Raw genomic sequence first — 7,904 nt, 5'->3', positions numbered from 1 at the left:
GGAAGTAGAAGTTCATGAAGTCATCTCCCATGAATTCTACAAAATAGCCGATAAGTCCTCTACTTTGGCAAGGCTAGCTTTTCCTCATCTTATTTGCCATCTATGTTACTCAGCTGGAGTTATCATAGAAGGAGACATCCTCATTGAAGAGGATAAGCCCATCTCCAAGAAGAGGATGGAGCAAGAAAGAGAGACCCTCCACGGATCTCAAGAGATACATGAGGAAGCTCATCATCAAGAAATCCCTGGGATGCCTTAAGGGATGCACTTTCCTCCCAACAACTATTGGGAACAACTCAACACTTCCCTAGAAGATTTGAGTTACAATGTGGATCAATTAAGGGTTGAACATCAAGAGCACTCCATCTTTCTCCATGAAATTAGAGAAGATCAAAGAATCATGAGAGAGGATCAACAAAGGCAAGGAAGAGACATTGAGGAGCTCAAGCACTCCATAAGATCTTCAAGAGGAAGAACAAGCCGCCATCACTAAGGTGGACCCGTTCTTTAATCTCCTTGTTCTTTATTTTTCTGTTTTTCGAAAAATCATGCTTATGTTTATCTATGTTTGTGTCTTTTGATCATTAGTGTCATAGTGTCTATGCCTTAAAGTTATGAATGTCCTATGAATCCATCACCTTTCTTAAATGAAAAATGTTCTTAATTGAAAAAGAGAAGAATTGCATGAATTTTAAATTTTATAACAGATTAATTATTTTGATGTGGTGGCAATACTTTTGTTTTCTGAATGTATGCTTAAACAGTGCATATGTCTTTTGAATTTGTTGTTCATGATGGTTGGCTCTTGAAAGAATGATGAAAAAATAGACATGTTACTGAAGATCTGAAAAATCATAAAAATGATTCTTGAAGCAAGAAAAAGCAGTGAATACAAAAAAAGGAGAAAGAGAAAAAGAAAGAAAAAGAAAGAAATAAAAGTGTGATCCAAGGCAAAAAGAGTGTGCTTAAGAACCCTTGACACCTCTAATTGGGGACTCTAGCAATGCTTAGTCACAATCTGAAAAGGTTCTCCCAATTATGTGTCTGTGGCATGTATGTATCCGGTGGTAATACTGGAAGATAAAGTGCTTTGGGCCACGGCCAAGACTCATAAAGTAGCTGTGTTCAAGAATCATCATACTTAACTAGGAGAATCAATAACACTATCTGGATTATGAGTTCCTATTTAAGCCAATCATTCTGAATTTCAAAGGATAGAGTGAGATGCCAAAACTGTTCAGAGGCAAAAAGCTAAAGCCCCGCTTATCTAATTAATACTGATCTTCATAGATGTTTTTGGAGTTCATTGCATATTGTCTTATTTTTATCTTATTTGATGTTCAGTTGCTTGGGGACAAGCAACAATTTAAGTTTCGTGTTGTGATGAGCGGATAATTCATACGCTTTTTGGCATTGTTTTTAGTATGTTTTTAGTATGTTTTAGTTAGTTTCTAGTGTATTTTTATTAGTTTTTAGTTAAAATTCACTTTTTTGGACTTTACTATGAGTTTGTGTGTTTTTCTGTGATTTCAGGTATTTTCTGGCTGAAATTGAGGGACCTGAGCAAAAATCTGATTTAGAGGCTGAAAAGGACTGCAGATGTTGTTGGATTCTGACCTCCCTGAACTCGAAGTGGATTTTCTGGAGATGCAGATGCCCAATTGGAGCGCTCTCAACTGCGTTGGAAAGTAGACATCCTGGGCTTTCCAGCAATATATAATAGTCCATACTTTGCCCAAGATTTGATGGCCCAAACTGGCGTTCCAAATCAGCTTAAAACTGCCCGGCGTTAAACGCCCAAAACTCACCCCTTGTGCACTTTGTCTTCTACACACCTTTTCACAAAAACTTGGTGCACGAAATTGTGATCATCAATGGCGCCATCAACATGGTACGCACAATTGTAATCCCAACTCTTTATCACAACTTCGCACAACTAACCAGCAAGTGCACTGGGTCGTCCAAGTAATAAACCTTACGCGAGTAAGGGTCGATCCCACGGAGATTATTGGTATGAAGCAAGCTATGGTCACCTTGTAAATCTCAGTCAGGCAGACTCAAATGGTTATGGATGATGTATGAATAAAACATAAAGATAATGTCTTCATCCAATCCTTCTTACTCCTTTCCATGGCAAGCTGTATGTAGAGTTTCACTGTTGTCAGTGGCTACCTCCCATCCTCTTAGTAAAAATGTTCAACGTACCCTGTCACGGCACAGCTATTCAGATGTCGGTTCTCGATCATGTCGGAATAGAATCCAGTGATTCTTTTGCGTCTGTCACTAACGCCCCACAATCGCGAGTTTGAAGCTCGTCACAGTCATTCAATCATTGAATCCTACTCAAAATACCACAGACAAGGTTTAGACCTTCCGGATTCTCTTGAAAGCCGCCATCAATTCTAGCTTATACCACGAAGATTCCGATTAAGGGATCCAAGAGATAAACATTCAAGCCTTGTTTGCTTGTAGAACAGAAGTGGTTGTCAGACACTCGTTCATAAGTGAGAATGATGATGAGTGTCACATAATCATCACATTCATCATGTTATTGGGTGCAAATGAATATCTTAGAACAAGAATAAGCTGAATTGAATAGAAGAACAATAGTAATTGCATTAATACTCGAGGTACAGCAGAGCTCCACACCCTAATCTATGGTGTGTAGAAACTCCACCGTTGAAAATACATAAGAATAAAAGTGATCATTGGCTTCGGACCCAGAGAGGGAACCAGAAGAACCAAGATGATCTAGAGATCCAAAGTGATCAAAAGATGAAAATACAATAGCAAAAGGTCCTATTTGTAGAGAACTAGTAGCCTAGGGTTTACAAAGATGAGTAAATTACATAAAAATCCACTTCCGGGCCCACTTGGTGTGTGCTTGGGCTGAGCATTGAAGAATTTTCGTGTAGAGACTTCTCTTGGAGTTAAACGCCAGCTTTTGTGCCAGTTTGGGCGTTTAACTCCCATTATTGTGCCAGTTCCGGCGTTTAACGCCGGGCAGTTTTGAGCTGATTTCAAACGCCAGTTTGGGCCATCAAATCACGGGCAAAGTATGGACTATTATATATTGCTGCAAAGCCCAGGATGACTACTTTCCAATGCCGTTGAGAGCGCGCTAATTGGGATTCTGTAGCTCCAGGAAATCCACTTCGAGTGCAGGGAGGTCAGAATCCAACAACATCTGCAGTCCTTTTCAGCCTCTGAATCAGATTTTTGCTCAGGACTCTCAATTTCAGCCAGAAAATACCTGAAATCACAGAAAAACACAAAAAATCATACTAAAGTCCCAGTATTAATAAGATGAGCGGGGCTTTTAGCTTTTTGCCTCTGAATAGTTTTGGCATCTCACTCTATCCTTTGAAATTCAGAATGATTGGCTTCTATAGGAACTCAGAATCTAGATAATGTTGTTGATTCTTCTAGTTAAGTATGATGATTCTTGAACGCAGCTACTTTATGAGTCTCGGCCGTGGCCTAAAGCACTCTGTCTTCCAGTATTACCACCGGATACATACATGCCACAGACACATAACTGGGTGAACCTTTTCAGATTGTGACTCAGCTTTGTTAGAGACCCTAATTAGAGGTGTCCAGGGTTCTTGAGCACACTCTTTTTGCTTTGGATCACAACTTTATTATTTTTTTCTTTTTTTTCTTTTTCTTTTTCTTTTCTTTCTTTCTCTTTCTCCTTTTTTTGATTTTTTTTTTGTATTCACTGTTTTTACTTGCTTCAAGAATCATTTTTATGATTTTTCAGATCCTCAGTAACATGTCTCCTTTTTCATCATTCTTTCAAGAGCCAACATTCATGAACAACAAATTCAAAAGATTTATGCACTGTTCAAGCATACATTCAGAAATCAAAATATTGCCACCACATCAAAATAATTAATCTGTTACAAAATTTAAAATTCATGCAATTCTTCTCTTTTTCAATTAAGAACATTTTTCATTCAAGAAAAGTGATGGATTCATAGGACATTCAAAACTTTAAGGCATAGACACTAAGATACTAATGATCATAAGACACAAACATGGATAAACATAAGCATGATTTTTTCGAAAAACAGAAAAATAAAGAACAAGGAGATTAAAGAACGGGTCCACCTTAGTGATGGCGGCTTGTTCTTCCTCTTGAAGATCTTATGGAGTGCTTGAGCTCCTCAATGTCTCTTCCTTGCCTTTGTTGCTCCTCTCTCATGATTCTTTGATCTTCTCTAATTTCATGGAGGAGGATGGAATGTTCTTGGTGCTCCACCCTTAGTTGTCCCATGTTGGAACTTAATTCTCCTAGGGAGGTGTTGATTTGCTCCCAATAGTTTTGTGGAGGAGGGTGCATCCCTTGAGGCATCTCAGGGATTTCATGATGAGTGGGATTTCTTGTTTGCTCCATCCTTTTCTTAATGATGGGCTTGTCCTCATCAATAGGGATGTCTCCCTCTATGTCAATTCCAACTGAATAACAGAAGTGACAAATGAGATGAGGAAAGGCTAACCTTGCCAAGGTAGAGGACTTGTTTGCCACCTTATAAAGTTCTTGGGCTATAACCTCATGAACTTCTACTTCCTCTCCAATCATGATGCTATGAATCATGATGGCCCGGTCTAGAGTAACTTCAGACCGTTTGCTAGTGGGAATGGTTGAGCGTTGGATAAACTCCAACCATCCCCTAGCTACGGGCTTGAGGTCATGCCTTCTCAATTGAACCGGCTTTCCTCTTGAATCTCTCTTCCATTGGGCGCCCTCTTCACAAATGGCTGTGAGGACTTGGTCCAACCTTTGATCAAAGTTGACCCTTCTAGTGTAAGGGTGTTCATCTCCTTGCATCATGGGCAAGTTGAATGCCAACCTTACATTTTCCGGACTAAAATCTAAGTATTTCCCCCGAACCATTGTAAGCCAATTCTTTAGGTCCGGGTTCACACTTTGATCATGGTTCTTGGTGATCCATGCATTGGCATAGAACTCTTGAACCATTAAGATTCCGACTTGTTGAATAGGGTTGGTAAGAACTTCCCAACCTCTTCTTCGAATCTCATGTCGGATCTCCGGATATTCACTCTTTTTGAGTTTGAAAGGGACTTCGGGGATCACCTTCTTGAAGGCCACAACTTCATAGAAGTGGTCTTGATGTACCCTTGAGATGAATCTCTCCATCTCCCATGACTCGAAGGTGAAAGCTTTTGCCTTCCCTTTCCTCTTTCTAGAGGTTTCTCTGGCCTTGGATGCCATAAATGGTTATGGAAAAACAAAAAGCAATGCTTTTACCACACCAAACTTAAAAGATTTGCTCATCCTCGAGCAAAAGAAGAAAGAAGAGAGTAGAAGAAGAAGAAATGAAGGAGATGGAGATGGCTTTGTGGTTCGGCCAAAGGGGGAGAAGCAGTGTTTAGGTTGTGTGAAAATGAAGGGGTGAAGATGGGTTTATAAAGGAATGGAGAGAGGGGTAGGGTTCGGCTATGGGAGGTTGGGTTTGGGAGGGAAAGTTGTTTGAATTTGAAAGGTGAGGTAGGTGAGGTTTTATGAAAGATGGATGTGAGTGGTGAAGAGAAAGATGGGATTTGATAGGTGAAGGGTTTTTAGGGAAGAGGTGTTGAGGTGATTGGTGAATGGGTGAAGAAGAGAGAGAGTGGTGGGGTAGGAGGGGATCCTGTGGGGTCCACAGATCCTGAGGTGTCAAGGAAAATTCATTCCTGCACCAAGTGGCGAGCAAAAATGCTCTTTATGCCAATTCTGGCGTTAAACGCCGGGCTGGTGCTCATTTCTGGCGTTTAACACCAACTTCTTGCCCTATCCTGGCGTTTAACGCTAGTCTGGTGCCCCTTTCTGGCGTTAAACGCCTAGAATGGTGCCAGACTGGGCGTTAAACGCCCATTTGCTGCCCTACTGGCGTTTAAACGCCAGCAAGGTCTTCCTCCAGGGTGTGCTATTTTTCTTTTTGTTTTTCATTCTGTTTTTGCTTTTTCAATTGATTTTGTGACTTCCCATGATCATCAACCTATAGAAAGCATAAAATAACAAAGGAAAAATAGATAAATATAATATTGGGTTGCCTCCCAACAAGCGCTTCTTTAATGTCAGTAGTTTGACAGTGGGCTCTCATGGAGCCTCAAAGATACTCAGAGCAATGTTGGAACCTCCCAACACCAAACTTAGAGTTTGAATGTGAGGGTTCCACACCAAACTTAGAATTTGGTAGTGGCCTCCCAACACCAAACTTAGAGTTTGAATGTGGGGGCTCTGTTTGGCTCTGTTTTGAGAGAAGCTCTTCATGCTTCCTCTCCATGGTGACAGAGGGATATCCTTGAGTCTTAAACATAAAGGATTCTTCATTCACTTGAATGATTAATTCTCCTCTATCAACATTAATCACAGCCTTTGCTGTGGCTAGGAAGGGTCTGCCCAGGATGATGGATTCATCCATGCACTTCCCAGTCTCTAGGACTATGAAATCAGCAGGGATGTAATAGTCTTCAATTTTTACCAGAACATCCTCTACAAGTCCATAAGCTTGTTTTCTTGAACTGTCTGCCATCTCTAGTGATATTCTTGCAGCTTGCACCTCAAAGTTTCCTAGCTTCTCCATTACGGAGAGAGGCATGAGGTTTACACTTGACCCTAGGTCACACAAGGCCGTCTTGAAGGTCATGGTGCCTATGGCACAAGGTATTGAGAACTTCCCAAGATCTTGCCTCTAAGGTATTGAGAACTTCCCAGGATCTTGTCTCTTTTGAGATAATCTTTGCCTAGACAAGTCATCCAGTTCTTTGGTGAGCTAAGGGGGTTCATCCTTCCAAGTCTCATTTCCAAATAACTTGTCATTTAGCTTCATGATTGCTCCAAGGTATTTAGCAACTTACTCTTCAGTGACATCTTCGTCCTCTTCAGAGGAAGAATACTCATCAGAGCTCATGAATGGCAGAAGTAAGTCCAATGGAATCTCTATGGTCTCATTATGAGCCTCAGATTCCCATGGTTCCTCATTAGGGAACTCATTGGAGGCCAGTGGACGTCCATTGAGGTCTTCCTCAGTGGCGTTCACTGTCTCTCCCTCCTCTCCAAATTCGGCCATGTTGATGGCCTTGCACTCTCTTTTTGGATTTTCTTCTGTATTGCTTGGAAGAGTACTAGGAGGGAGTTCAGTAATTTTCTTGCTCAGCTGCCCCACTTGTGCCTCCAAATTTCTAATGGAGGACCTTGTTCCAGTCATGAAACTTTGAGTGGTTTTGATTAGATCAGAGACCATGGTTGCTAAGTCAGAGTGATTCTGCTTAGAATTCTCTGTCTGTTGTTGAGAAGATGATGGAAAAGGCTTGCCATTGCTAAACCTGTTCCTTCCACCATTATTATTGTTAAAACCTTGTTGAGGTCTCTGTTGATCCTTCCATGAAAGATTTGGATGATTTCTCCATGAAGGATTATAGGTGTTTCCATAGGGTTCTCCCATGTAATTCACCTCTTCCATTGAAGGGTTCTCAGGATCATAAGCTTCTTCTTCAGATGAGGCGACCTTAGTACTGCCTGGTGCAGCTTGCATTCCAGACAGACTTTGAGAAATCAAATTGACTTGCTGAGTCAATATCTTATTCTGAGCCAATATGGCATTCAGAGTATCAATCTCAAGAACTCCTTTCTTCTGATTTGTCCCATTGTTCACAGGATTCCTTTCAAAAGTGTACATGAATTGGTTATTTGCAACCATTTCAATTAGTTCTTGAGCTTCTATAGGCGTCTTCTTCAGATGAAGAGAGCCTCCAGTAGAGCTATCCAAAGACATCTTGGACAGCTCAGAGAGACCATCATAGAAAATACCTATGATGCTCCATTCAGAAAGCATGTCAAAAGGACACTTTCTGATCAATTGTTTGTATCTTTCCCAAGCTTCATAGAGGGATTC

Source organism: Arachis duranensis, chromosome 4, assembly GCF_000817695.3.
Source record: "Arachis duranensis cultivar V14167 chromosome 4, aradu.V14167.gnm2.J7QH, whole genome shotgun sequence".
Classification (NCBI taxonomy): Eukaryota; Viridiplantae; Streptophyta; class Magnoliopsida; order Fabales; family Fabaceae; genus Arachis; species Arachis duranensis.
Note: the sequence above shows the minus strand (reverse complement) of the source record.